At 37.6% G+C, this 15,201-nt stretch overlaps 1 protein-coding gene across 1 annotated transcript in view; it reads left to right on the top strand.

The window, feature by feature from the left end:
* LOC131079424 (protein NRT1/ PTR FAMILY 4.6-like) overlaps positions 1-14,579 on the top strand; it is a 28,337-nt gene extending 13,758 nt beyond the window's left edge. The window contains exon 5 of the transcript XR_009113977.2: positions 14,446-14,579. The gene's annotated coding sequence lies outside the window, so the exon portion shown is untranslated. The remainder of the gene's footprint in view (positions 1-14,445) is intronic.
* The last annotated feature ends 622 nt before the right edge of the window (positions 14,580-15,201 follow it).

Raw genomic sequence — 15,201 nt, 5'->3', positions numbered from 1 at the left:
CCAAATCTTACTAAATCTCCATTGTATTCTTGAAAGTTCAAGAATTTACCTTTGTCTCTTGTCATGTGATGTGAGCATCCTGAGTCAATGATCCATTCATCCTTTGCTTCAACTTTGGTTGCTAGGGCTTGTTCTACTGGTTGAGTAGTAGGTGTCGGTTGATCTTCTATTATAGCAACAAAAACCCATCCATTGTCTATTGGATCCTCATCAGAATCATCAGTCACACCTTCATCAACAATGTAACAGGATTTATCTTTGTTCTTCTTAAATCTGTATCTCTGATATTTAGGATTAGGCTTGTATGTTCTAGCTTCTTCTTTTAGTCTAGCATGTCTATCAGGGCATTTCGAAGCCATATGACCAATCTTATTGCAGTTAAAACATTTAAAGGGTGCTTTACCTTCATACTTACTTCCAACTGGACCTTTTGGCATTTTTCTTGCAAATAGTGCTTCAAGTTCTTCAAGCTCTTCATTCTCCTTCCTAGTTTCTTCAAGTTCTCTTGCATAAAAGGCTTTCCAGTCTGATTTGTCAAATGATGGAACAGATGATGTTGATGCTTTAAAGGCCAAATCAATTTTTATAGTAGCAATAGGTCCAAATTCCTCAATTTCAAATGCTAAAAGTTTTCCAATCAATGTATCCCTAGTTACTGATGTATTAGGCATTGTTCTCAACTCATTTATAGCACTAACCTTCATTTTATATGCCAGTGGAAATCCTCTTAATATTTTTGAAACAATTTCATTTACTCTTTCCATAAAAGCAGAAATCCTTTCATCTTCTTCCATTTTCAGATGTTCATACCTGACTCAAAAGCTTTCAAGTTTTGCAATCTTGACTGTGGAATCTCCTTCATTTAGTGTTTTCAAATGATCCCAAATACCTTTAGCAGTAGACCTATCTGATAATCCCATGATTTGTTGATCTGATAATGCACTCAAAAGTGCTTCTCTTGCTTTGCAATCATTCTCTTCATCTTTAACTAAGGTAGTTGGAGCAGTCTAACTGGCTACAACAATAGTATAACCATTCTTTGTAACTTCCCAGATGTCTTTACTGATGCAATTCAGATGTGTCTCCATCCTGATCTTCCATATCCCATAGTTGGTTCCATCAAGTTTGGGACTGTCTTTCCTGAAATAATTAGTAGACATTGGATCTCCTCAAGTTGTTAAACTTCTGCAAAAGAGGACTAGGCTCTGATACCAATTGTTAGGTCCCAAAGCCAACTGAGAGGGGGGGGGGTGAATCAGTTGTCTAATAAATTCAAACCAACAACCAATTAACCAACTTAATGCTTAATACTGGTAAACCAATTAAGTGTGCCAGTAGACAGTGTTAATAGTAAATTGCTATACCGGTAAAGATTAATGCATGAAACACAAACATAAAGTCATCCACAACACATAGCACCAATATTTTGTACATGGAAACCCTGTAAGGGGAAAAACCATGGTGGGAAACCTTACCCACAATCAGATGATACAACTGTAGATAGTAAGCATACATAAAGGGGGTCTGCACATCCAGAAAGGCTAACAGCCTAGAGCTCACTGCTCAATCACAAAATGGGAGTCACACTGACTACAGTTGGATGGTTAAATCCAATAAGAATGTATTGCACAAAATAGCATCTTCATATGCTGGATTTAGTATCGATGTAATAAATTCAAACCAAAAACCAATTAACCAACTTAATGCTTAATACCAGTAAACTAGTTAAGTGTGCCGGTAGATAGTGTTAATAGTAAATTGCTATACCGGTAAAGATTAATGCATGAAACACAAACATAAAGTCATCCACAACACATAACACCAATATTTTGTACGTGGAAACCCTGTAAGGAGAAAAACCATGGTGGGAAACCTTACCCACAATCAGATGATACAACTACAGATAGTAAGTGTACATAAATGGGGTCTGCACATGCAGAAAGGCCAACAGCCTAGAGCTCACTGCTCAATCACAAAATGGGAGTCACACTAACTACAGTTGGATGGGTAAATCCAATAAGAATGTACTGCACAAAATAGCATCTTCATATGCTGGATTCAATACCGGTGTAATGCTAATATGCTTCTACAAAAACCTAGCTTCACCTTCAAATGATGTCTTCATGTATACTCCTGCTTAATCTCGCATATACCTTCACTCTAATCTTTTCTACATTCCACACTTGATCTTACAAATAAGATCTTACATTTATACCATAACCTAAGACCAATTTTAGTATGTCGTCTCTACAAGATATTACAATAAAAATATTTTACATACAATATAATATCCGATGCAATAACCGATTAAACATGTCAGCTTAATGCATTTACATCAACAATAAATCATCTCCATAGTGTGTCATGCTGATCTGGAAAAGATAAACCTGCTAATGTAACCCTAGATAACCCTGGACCTATTTGCCGGTAAAAGCAAATATGTAAATATGAATATACCAATGATTAATTCTTCAAACCAAAGTGTCCACACGATGTCTTTGACATTACCAAGTATCTTCCATAGCATTCTAGGTACTGGTGAACATTATATCCTGTTGGTGAACCATATACCAGTAACTGTGCAATAGTTACTTGCTTACCGGTGAATGTTGCTGGATCTCCAAAGTGCTTGTTTTCAATAGGTGTTGACATCAATGACAAAACCATACCAAAATACCAACAGTCATTACAATCAGAGACAAACGTGAACATGAATCAATCAATGTAACCACCAAAGCTCAAAAATATGTCTTGAAGGGGCATACATCAGCGGCAAACACTATACCCAAAATTCAATATGATCTGGTCAGTCAGCTACACAAAACTCCTACTCAAATATCTATACTTGAGTTGCTAAAACTTTCACCAAAACACAAAGACATCTTGGAACAAGCACTATTGGAAACAAACGTACCTCAAGATCTAGATGCTAACAAATTTGAAGCCATGGTAGCTCACATGATAGGGCCTCATAACCTCACCTTTTTTGAGCATGATAATATCTCATTAAGCCATCAACAAAATACTCCACTCCATATTGAAGTCTTGGTCTACAAACATCGAGTCAAAAGAGTATTAATAGATGGAGGAGCTAGACTCAATATATGTACCTTAAAACTTATTTGTGCATTATGCTTCTCTAAGGAGTCTATTGATCCATGCAAAAAGATCACTATCAAAGCATATGATGATGAAGAAATATCATCCAAAGGAACAATGTTGTTGCCAATTCAAGTGGGACCGATACAAAAGGACACTATGTGTCAGGTCTTAGACATAGGCCTCACATATAATATCTTATTAGGTCAACCTTGGATACAGGAGATGCAAGCAGTACCTTCAACTTATCACCAGTGTGTTAAGTTCCCATACAATGGACAATAGATCTCTATTTCAGTAGATCATAACCCTTTTCAACAATGTAATGCTATGGGGGTAACTCAAGATAGTTTGGTTCCACATAACAAAGAAAAACAAATCTCTTCAGCAAGAAAAGCCTAAATCTCTATCTATGGATTTCAAACAGAAGATGAAAATCAAAGAACAAGGCATGGGAGAGTACTCTTTGGAACCCTTGTGTTTAAGCAACTTACCAGTATCGCCTAAATCTCATGGGCTACCTACAACATCAACACATCAAAAAGCACAACCCATCACCAAGTTTAATGGCAAGTTTATCCAACTAGGGACACTAGCTCATGAATCAGAAGAGGACATCCTCAGTTGGCTGTACAAAGATGAAGAAGAAGACAAAGCAGCTACTATGGAAGTCGCTATACCAACACAGCTATATGGAAAAGGCTACCTGATCATGCAACAGATGGGATACAATGGCAAAGGACCTATCGGAAAGTGTCAGGAAGGCGTTACAGAACCATTAGATCCTCCTTCACAATTTTGTAAAGACAAAATAGGATTGGGCTATAAACACACTCTACCACCAAAGTAGACACCAAGAAAATACCAAAAACCTTAGTGGAAAGAAAAGAAGAAATACAAGGAAGACTCATGGCAGGAAGCATTATTTGAATCAGTAGAAATAATATGGAAGGAATGTGAATCCCAAGAAAAAGAGAAACACCAAGAAAAATCAGTCATTCAAATAGCAGAGGCACCTTGTGTAGAGGTACATCATGTTCAGGAACTCATTTCACATAAAGATGAATCACCCCTAGACAACATCATTAATCCCTAAGCAGAGACAGTATATGAGCATATTCAACAAGTAGAAGCAGGGTCTAACATAGAATTTGAAAAGACCGTCAGACTAGTATCAATCATCAATGACCTATTTTCACTCTACAACATACCAGTCCACAGCACTAAAAGACTCTGGGATAATACCTCTAAAACTGATTCAAATGACTATGAATGGGGTAGTTGTTCCAACGTTACTGAAGATATTGTTGAACACACCAGTCATATCCCCCTTTCTCAAGAAGAACAAGGAATAGAGCCTAAAATACTTGAATTTGGTCCACAGAATATCTATGACGCCACGGAAAATGAACAGAAACATTACGAGCAAGTTTACACGAAAGATGATACTATTGAAGACCTTGACAAAATCATTAACTTATTCAATATCCCAACCAACCTCAATGATACCTCCATCCTAACACTTACAACAACTGAACTTAACCCACCCAATGACTCTTTACCACTCATCTTTCTTGACCTCATAGATTGGGATGAACCTGAAAATCACAACATACCAATATTCCCAAATGATGAGTCCATTTTCCATTACTTATGTGTTGTTAACTTGGAAACAGACTCTACCAATGAACAAAGTAATGACATCTGCAATCAGGGGAGTGCCAAGTCTCTTAGTCGCAAAAATAAAAGAAATAAAGGATCTACTGCTGAAAACCAGTCAATGGCAGCACTAGATCACAAAAAAGTAAAAACAAAGGATGCATCTGCGGGTGAAAACCTTTTTGAGGCACCTAAAGATGAGAGACTTGACACTCTTCCTGAACATTATCAAGAGTGATCACCCATATTGATTGAGCCCACTCAATCAATCAACATCGCTACAATAGAAGCAGCCAAAAACATACACCTAGCAGAATCTCTGACAGAGGAAGAAAAATAAGAGTTTATCAAATTCTTCAAAGCAAAGCAAATCAACTTTTCTTGGTCATACATAGATATGCCCAGGATTGATCCACATATAATCATGCATCACTTGTCTATTTCTCCAGCAGCCAAGCTAGTTAAGTAAAAACTAAGAAAAATGAATCTACAGGTAACACTCATGGTCAAAGCTGAGCTAAAGAAACTATTAGGCATCAGATTTATTCGACCTATAGACTATGATGAATGGATTCCCAACATTGTGCTAGTTTCCAAAGTAGATGGCAGTGTCAGGATATGCACCGATTTTAGAGATGTCAACAAAGCCTGACCAAAGGATGACTTTCCTTTGCCTAGTATCAGCATAATTATAGACCTCATAGTAGGCCATGCAATGTTATCACTAATGGATGGTTTTTTTGGCTATAATCAAATCAAGATAGCTCCAAAGGATCAAGATAAAACAATGTTTACCTGTCCTTGGGGAACGTATTGTTGGAATGTCATGCCATTTGGCTTAAAGAATGTTGGGGCAACTTATCAACAAGCAATGACAATGATATTTCATGACATGATGCATGCCTTCATGGAGGACTATGTAGGTGATTTACTAGCTAAATCATTTACTCAAGCAAAACATCTGGGCATCTTAGAGAGACTTTTTGAAAGATTGGAGAAATTCCAAGTTAGGCTCAACCTTAAGAAGTGTGCCTTCAGGGTAACATCAGGCAAATTATTAGGCTACATAGTCTTAGAAAAGGGCATTGAAGTGGATCCAACAAATGTACAAGCCATCATGGAGATGCCACCACCTAAGAATATCAACCAACTCAGATCATTGCAAGGACAACTCCAGTCAATCAGGTGATTCATCGCTCAACTAGCAGATAAAGTCTACCATTCAACCATTTTCTACATAAGAATGTACCCTTTAGATGAGAAGCCGAATGTACAAAATCATTCTATCAAATCAAGCAATATCTAATGAACCCACCCATTCTGGTACTAGCAATAGCAGGGAAGCCACTTATTCTCTACATATCAACAACAGACATATCACTAGGGGCACTATTAGCACAAGAAAATTAGGAAGGAAAAGAAAGAGCTATCTATTACATCAGTACAACTTTGAATGGATACGAGCTCAATTATACATTCATTGAGAAGGCTTGTCTCATAGTGGTATTTGCTTCTCAAAAGTTCTGACACTACATGCTATCTCACACGATCAAGTTAGTAGCAAAAATTGACCCTCTCAAATACTTGTTCAACAAAGCAGCTCTCATTGGCAGATTGGCTAAATGGGTAATGATTCTCAGCGAATTTGATATCCAGTACACAGAGCGTCGAGCTATCAAAGGACAAGTGATTGCAGATCAGTTAGCCAATGCACCATTACTAGATAAGCAACCAATGGAGATTGAATTTCCAAATAGGGATGTTCTTACTATGACCATCAAGCAATGGACCCTATACTTTGATGGTTCCTACACTCAACATGGCTTAGGTGCTGGCATTCTGTTCATCACTCCTGACAGACACACCATACCAAGATCATATAGGCTCATGTTTCCATGCACAAATAACATTATTGAATATGAGGCACTAGTGATAGGCATCAAAATGGCTATAGAATGGAGAATCACATATTTGAAAGTCTATGGAGATTCACAACTAGTCATAAATTAGATCAACAATGATTATCAGATGAAAGATGACAAATTGCTACCATACAAACGAATGGTGGATGATTTCAAACAATATTTTGTACACATCACCTTCAAGCAAACACTAAGGTTGGATAATAGAGCAGCCAATGCAATGGCTACTATCACTTCACTGCTATAAATTCCAGAGCAACAGAGTCGTTACAAGTTTCTGGTAGAGCAACTGTTCTCCCTAGCCTATGACCATTCCACATCCCATGTTATCTATGCCTTAACCGGTTCTGACTCTTTGTTATACGGACCCATATACAACTATCTTAAAACCAATACCCTACCCATTGACCTATCTCGAAATGAAAAACACAACTTTATCCGGCAAGCCACCCATTATACCCTCACTACTGATACTCTTTACTGTCGAGGTCTAGATGGTACTCTTCTTCGTTGCCTTGATCATAATGAATCTAACTCAGCTTTACAAGAGCTTCACGAAGGTATCTGTGGCACACATTCAAGTGGTCCTACTCTTGCTAAAAACTTCTAAGAATGGGATATTACTGGCCGACAATGGAAAAAGATTCTTATCATTTTGCAAAGAAATGTCCTAAATGCCAAATCCATGGCAATCTTATACATGCACCAGCACAGGAATTGCAGCCATTTACAACATCCTGGCCTTTTTGCCAGTGGGGACTGGACTTAGTAGGCAAAAAACACCCTTCTTCTTCAAAGGGACACAAGTTCATTATCACCGCAACAAAATATTTTACCAAGTGGATTGAAGCGCTCCCCATGACCACAGTGACTGGGAAACAAATTGCCTCTTTTATTCTCAATTATCTAATCTACAGATATGGCATTCCAAGTTGCATCATCACAGATAATGGACGACCTTTCAAGAACCAGGATGTGTGAGAACTATGTGAGCAATTCAAAATCCAACATCATTTCTCTAAACCTTACTACCAATAGGGGAATGGTCAAGCCGAAGCATCCAACAAAATAATATTAAAAATCCTCAAGAAAACAATGAATGATGCAAGAAAAGATTGGCATGTACAACTCAATCCAGCACTTTGGGCATACAAAACTAGCATTTGCACACCTACAGGAGCTACGTCATATTTATTGGTGTATGGATCAGAAGCAATTTTACCCCTGGAGGTAGACATACCATCACTCAGAGTCTCTTTGAAAGGCCTCATTCCAGATGAAGAGTATCGAGTAAACTGACTGCAAGAGATAGAACTCTTAGATGAAAAGCACCAACATTGCTTAGACTCACCTCAAAGCATATCAACAATGCATGTGCCGAAGCTACAATCATAAGGTCATCCTTAGAATTTTTAAAACTAGAGATCTAGTCCTCAAAGAAAATCTCAGAAATTAGTAGGATCGGGAAAAGAAAGGGAAATTTGAACCCAACTGGTTAGGTCCCTATGTTATCATATCAGCCTATGGATCAGGTGCCTAACAGCTAACAACTTTAGAAGGAGATGTGCTTGATGAACTAACCAACAACATCCATTTGAAGAAATACTACAATTAAGCAAGTCTAATGCACGGAAAAGTCAAAAAGTCAAAAACATAAAAAAAAATCATAAAAGTACACAAAAAAATCAAGAAAAATAAAACAACAAGGTGCAATAAAAACAATTGGTGAAAACCTAGCAACAGGCACTACTTGTGAGAGGACAACTCCTCTATCTATCTTTAATCTTAGACTTTTATATCCACAATCAAGTATTATCGGCCATCGCCCAACATTTTATCAAAATAGCATTATTCAGGACATATTTAGCATAGTCAATGTCCTTGTTTATCTGAATATTATTTTGTCATCTACCATGGCTTGGTAATCACTGTACATATCCACATCATGAGGTAAAATTAGCTAGGGGCAACATTGATCAGCATTTTGTCCTAAACTCAAAACTTGTAGCAAACTCAGAGCATCATATTCAACAAACAAATCAACAATCACGAGAACACATTATTGATCATTTAAACAAATTCACAACACATGATGGATGATTTTCTGAAGTATAAAATGTTTTCATCTCGCATGAAGTTTTGACTATTTTTCACTTGAACTTTTTTTTTGCGTTATTGGCTTTTATACATTTTCTCAAATGATGCATCAAGCTAGAGAAAGTCATTAAGAATTCAATATCTTTTTAGTTTTCTGTCTGTGAGGCGATCACTTGTACTGTACAAATACTTGTCTTGAGACGTGATTCAAAGCATATCACTGAAGACATGGTTCCACTTTGCGCATACAAATGGTTTCAATCTTGTCTGTTTATATGCAAGCTGCACTCAGGTCGTCTTGGTTCAATTATACCTCGAAGCTTGTGCCAGCTTGCAAAATCAAAAATCTTGTAAATTTTTCTCAAGTCATTATGGTTCAATTATACCATTATGCTTGCATAAATTTTCAACATATCCCAAACAAATCAATTCTCAATGATGATAAACATAAAGAAAGCAAAAACATGTGACTATACAAGAATGACAAACAGAAGAATGAGGATGCACAATTAGTTGCATATCATTTTATAGTTAGTTGCATATCATTTTACAATTAGTTGCATATCATTTTACAATTAACATCATTATCATACATCTCACAGCATATCAATATCATACATCTCATTTTCAAGATACATCTCATAGCATATCATTATCATACATCTCATCCATCATGCACCATCACATCATATTCATCAAATATCAAATCACTTACATCTATCTAAGCATTGCAAAATCATCATAGAATCATCAAAATCATATAGAAAGCATCATCCATAAAACATCACATGAGGATCAAAGAAAATGGTGTTATATATATATATATGATGCTCTGCAAAATACACAATGTTAGATTAAAAACCTGTGGTCGTATAACACACAAAAGCACAAGAAATCGTTAGTGTTAATCAACCAAGAACTAATCTAATTGGGCATATCAAAAGAAACACTAAAAACATGAAGAAATATTTAACTATGAAAGTAAATATAACAAGACATCTCCAAATACCTTCTAACATGCTCTTAGCTCCTTCTCCTATGGTCCTGTCCTTTCCAATTTCCAAATTAGCGTAGCTCTTAGCAGTTTTTTGCACTATGGATGCTTATGGAGATTCAAGATTGAAATGTTTACTCTAAAATGCTATGCAAATGTGAACAAAAACTAATATTAGATGCTATGATGCTAAAATGATTTATTTTAGGCCAAAATAACAATATATTAGTGATTAATGCTAAATGCACTCTAAAATTCACTATAGATTAAATGCATACAAATTTTCAGGATCTGGATTATGAAGAAATAGGCTCTATTTATAGGGAAAATGGAGCAATGGATGGTTGAGATTGAGTAATCTCAACAAGGGTCAGGATTGAATGATATTCAATCCATGTGAGGGCTTTCAACCCAATCTCAAGATGACAAGTCTCAATATGAGATAGGTTGAGAGGAGAACAAATAAGCATTAAATGCTTGACATGACTTGCAGGTTAACTTGGGAGTTAAGGTCAAGGTGGGGTTGAGTGAATAAATTCTTTATTCAAAGAATAAAGCTTTTATCCAATGGATAAATTCTTGTGCAAAGGCAAAAGGGATAAACATGGTCAAAGCAATAAATGCTTGAGGAGACCAATGAGTGCAAGTTGAATTAACCATAAATGGTTATGTAAGAACCATTAATAGTCATGTAAGAGCCATAAGTGGTTTGGAAGACTTTGGAGGTTAAATTGTTGAACACACAAAGCATTTAATGCTTTTCAAAGACTTTTGAAGTCTTTGAGAAGTGACTTCAAGTTGCTTAGGAATGTGACAATAATAAGGGGATGGATTAGGTTAATTAGGAAGGGTTTAGAAGAATCTAGAAGGGGGTTTAGAGTGCAAGTGGATTTGGTGGGTGAGGGAAAATAGGATTTTAATTAAAATAAAATTTATTTATTTCAACTTGTGGTTGCAACTTGCATTTGTAGGAAAATGCAAGTGGGGGGAAATAGTGATTTAAATAAATGTTTATTTAATTTATTTAAAAGAGGAAAGAGGATTAAATTGAATAAATAAGATTTATTCATTTAATTGATTGTTAATTTGGTATAATGAATTAATTAAAATAAATTGAATAATTTATTTAATTAATAGGAGAATATTTTGAAGATGAATTAATTAAATATTAATTTAATTAACTGATGGCTAGTGGATTTTTAATCAAATAAATACAAAATATTCATTTAATTAAACTGGACAGATTTATGAGACTACATTTGCCCCTCTTTGAGACAGTGCGGTTTATCGCATCATTTCAAAGAAAGAAAAATAGGTGTGAAGAAATGCCTCATAAAATGTTAATTTAATGGGTGGTATGTCCCCTCGAGAGATGGGCCAAGAAATTTTGAAAAACCGGGTGATTTCTCGAAAAAAAGTGAAAATTGGCATGGTGATAGAAGAGAAAAAGTTAGCAATGCTAGTGGAAAATAGAAGAAATCAGAGATAAAATGGAGAAATGGGAGGCTCAAGAAATTCACAGGGACCATGGCGGTGAGCGGGGGAAAATTAGGGTTACGACGAAGGGTTTATATGGGGAGAAAAGGGTGAAAACAGGGTCATTTGTATTCGTGACTATAGTGAAATTTTAGCTCTGATAGTGACTTTTTGGAAGAGTAAGGAGCAGTCAGGATGTCGGTTCCCATAGCAGAGCACTAATTAGAGCAAGTCCGTCAGTTCCAGCGGCCAAACGACTATAGACCGGTAGTATGTGAATTTGAATTTTTGAATTTTTTGCATTTTTGATGTGTTTTTTGCTGAGTCTAAGTTGAGTCGACACAATAGCACTAAAAATGTGTTTTTTGTGTTGTTGTTAACTTAATTAGCGCTATGAAGCCACTATGGCTCTATTGTGTAGTCTTTTTAGTGCTTATGTAAAGGTTAGCACTATTGCCTAGCTATTTGAGCGCTATTGGTTGTTCAGGGCTATCGAGTAGTTGATTGAGCGCTAGTGCAGTTAAGTAGCACTATTGCATAGGCAATGTAGCACTTTTGTGGTTTAAGTGCTTTTGCATAGTTTATTGAGCACTTTTGTTAGGGTATTAGCGATGTTGTGAGGAGATAGCGCTTTTGTGTGGAAAAGTAGATGCCCCAGTTTGCGTGAACAAAAATCTCCTGATGCCAATGATGTATGAATGGAGAGATGAGGTGAGAGTTGTTTTGAACTATAGCATCCCTGATGAGACTTAGGTCATTAGGATAAATGTCTGTTGAAGTCTAGGTGTGCCATGATGATTTACCTATTGAGACCCGAAGATATTTGATCAAAGTATCTATTGATAGTCTAGGTTTAAACTTAAGAAAAGTTTGAAACAAAATAGCTGATGATGATGGTTGGTGCACTTGTATAGGAGGATCTTCACGTCTTACAGTTGCGTGAGAGGCATCCCACCACATAGGGGTTGCGCGATCGGTTGACAGAGGCCGAGATGGATTGTATTGCAGCGACGGCCTGTATGATGTGATGTATATGCCTGTGATTCGGATGAATCACAATTTGATTATAGCATTGGCAGAGCGGTGGCATAGTGAGACATGTACGTTTCACTTGGCATAGGGGGAGATGACCGTTACACTAGAGGATGTATGGCGCATCATGCATATTCCCATTCGAGGTGAGCTGGTGATTTATGATAGAGTGTGGGGGACCCTAGCGGTACAAAGATTTTTTGATGAGGACGTCTTTATTGATGATGGTTCGATAGCCTGGGAGGATATAGCTACTTTGTACGAGCCCTTACCAGTAGTGCTATCAAGGATTGTGCGGGGACTACTGTGCCTAGATCGATGATCACATGGACTTCTTGTTGGTTGGGGTCAGGTGATTGAGTAGATGATTACAAAGGGGACCTGGTTTGCATGAGGACCATGCGTGCTAGTGCACTTATATCAGGAGTTTCATGATGTAGTATACCAAGGGAGGGGCTCACTGGGAGTGGGAGTCACGCTGCTACATATTTGGGTGTGGGAGCACTTACCGGTTACCCGACCAGTTAGTCTGAGATTTTGGGCAGTCGATCAGCCATATATATATATGTATAGCGGTATGATGAGTCAGCCCCACCTGGGGAAGTTAGAGTGGTGGTGGCGGGCACTAGATGATCTGGATGCAGTGACCTAGAGACCGTATATTGAATGTGAGCCTTGGGAGGATGATGCGGAGGCATTGCCATATGTGTTCATGACATGATTCCTCATTGGGAGGACAACCTACCATGTGGAGAGACAAGTGCCTGGCAGAGTTTTGAGATAGTTTGGACAGCGACAGGGATTGCTTAGGGGATTGGAAGAGTATGCACGGGTGGTCCGAGAGAGGTATTTATGGGGGGGCCATATTACCTTATGATCAGGCATTAGTAGAGTTTCAGATGCTACATGTGAGACCATGGGATATACGGTCGAGGATGGTAGATGTAGGGGTGTTAGAGGAGTATACATAGTATATGGCGGCACATTTGATTCCTCGAATATCAGATCCGACAGAGCTGATTCTAGAGTTTGAGGAGGATAGGGGACAGAGATGGAGGAGGAGAGGAGGTCGATGACCTATAGTAGATAGATGAGGGAGAGGGGATGGTGGTGATGGAGGAGGTGGTGATGGAGCAGGAGGAGGGGGGATGGTGGAGGTGGTGGATTTGAAGGTGGAGGTGGTGGTGGTGGTCGAGTTCAGCGGAGAGGGAGAGGCGGTTTGCCATTGCAGATATCACAAGGACCTTTGATGCAGGGAGGAGTTAGATTACATGGTAGAGGTATGGAGGAGATGGAGGTATCGATGGATAGAGGGGGGGGGAGCCACTAGAGAGGGAGCTACAAGCGAGACACCTATCGATACAAGGGAGGGAGCCACTGGAGATCTTTAGGACCATATGATATTACATTTGTAGATTTGGCTTATAGTAGCCAAGACACAGGTGGAGGATCTGGAGGCGGAGGTTGCAGCTAGAGATGTGCAACTATTTGCACGAGAGTCAGAGATGATGATAGTGTTGCGGGAGAGGGATGATGCGGTGGAGAGATTAGCAAAGCTGCAAGAAAGAGTTCGGGTTGGAGTAGGAGCACAAGGTCCTACTAGGGAGGTGATGAGGGAGATCCAGCGAGCACAGGTTGAGATAGAGTATTGGCAAGGGTTATATGAGCAGGTGGTGCCAACTAGTCAGCGAGCACTGAGCTATTCACAGATGCGGCAGGCCAGATTAGAGCGATCTCAGAGGATGTAGAGCAGTGGGGGTGTGATGGGTCCTCCACAGAGAGATAGATCAGGTGATGTAGGGGCTAGTTGTGGTGTGATGGGTCCTCCATGGAAAGATAGATCAGGTGATGTAGGGACTAGTGGGGGAGTAGGTGGTGATGGTGGTGCAGCATCTGGTCAGAGTGGCATCTGAGAGAACATTTTGTATGTATTTTATATTTGTCATTTTGGAATATGTCTTGGATGGCTCTTGGAAGCCGATTTTTTGGACTTCATTGTACTCTGATACATGAGATGATATATATGAGGATATCCCATATTTTGTGATGAGATGTATGTTGATATGGATGGATTTTATGCTTTGTTGATGATTTAATGAGTTATGCTTAGATGGATACTTGTACTTTTATATATGTATGTGTTTATGAGATGATTCCTATATGCAGGTTTCATGATGATTGGATGCTAACATGTGGATGTAGGTTGATATATGTGTGCATTTGATGTTTTTGGGATAGAATGCCCGATGTATGTAATGCCATGATGGTTATGTATGTATAATAAAATGATGATATATGATGGTATAGATAGTATTTTGTAGTTTATATCAATACAATGATGAGATAATGATATGCAATGATGTGAATGTAATGCTTTGAATGAATGATTTATTTGTGGATATACATCTAGATGGTTTTTTTTTTTAAATGAATGTATCCTGGATAAACAAATGTAAAATACAAATGTTTAAATGATGATTTCTAAATGAATGCATATGTATAATGTATGAATCTATGTGGAGACAAATGGTTTTGTTTATGAGTCTAAATGGTGAAAATTTTGATAAAGTAAAATGATAATGTGATGATAATGCAACTCATGGTTTAATGAATAAATGCATCTTAATGCAATTTAAAAGGGATAATGAATGCATTTTGTAATGAATCCTAAATGAAATGAATTGAATGAGTATAAAAACATACTAAATGGATAAATGGATAAATAAATGAATGTACGCAACGATAAATGATGATTGGGAAAGGACACTAAATGAATGCATAGTAATGGCTAATATAATCAAGGATAATTTTATCACATAAATGAATCTAAATGTCATGATTATGCAATGATGAAATGATATAATAAGACTAATGTCAACAAATAATAATGAACTATATGTAATTTTATGCAACTAAAATGAT

Source organism: Cryptomeria japonica, chromosome 11, assembly GCF_030272615.1.
Source record: "Cryptomeria japonica chromosome 11, Sugi_1.0, whole genome shotgun sequence".
NCBI classification, from domain to species: Eukaryota; Viridiplantae; Streptophyta; class Pinopsida; order Cupressales; family Cupressaceae; genus Cryptomeria; species Cryptomeria japonica.
The sequence above is the reverse complement of the archived record's forward strand: the minus strand, read 5'-3'. Positions and strand labels throughout refer to the sequence as shown.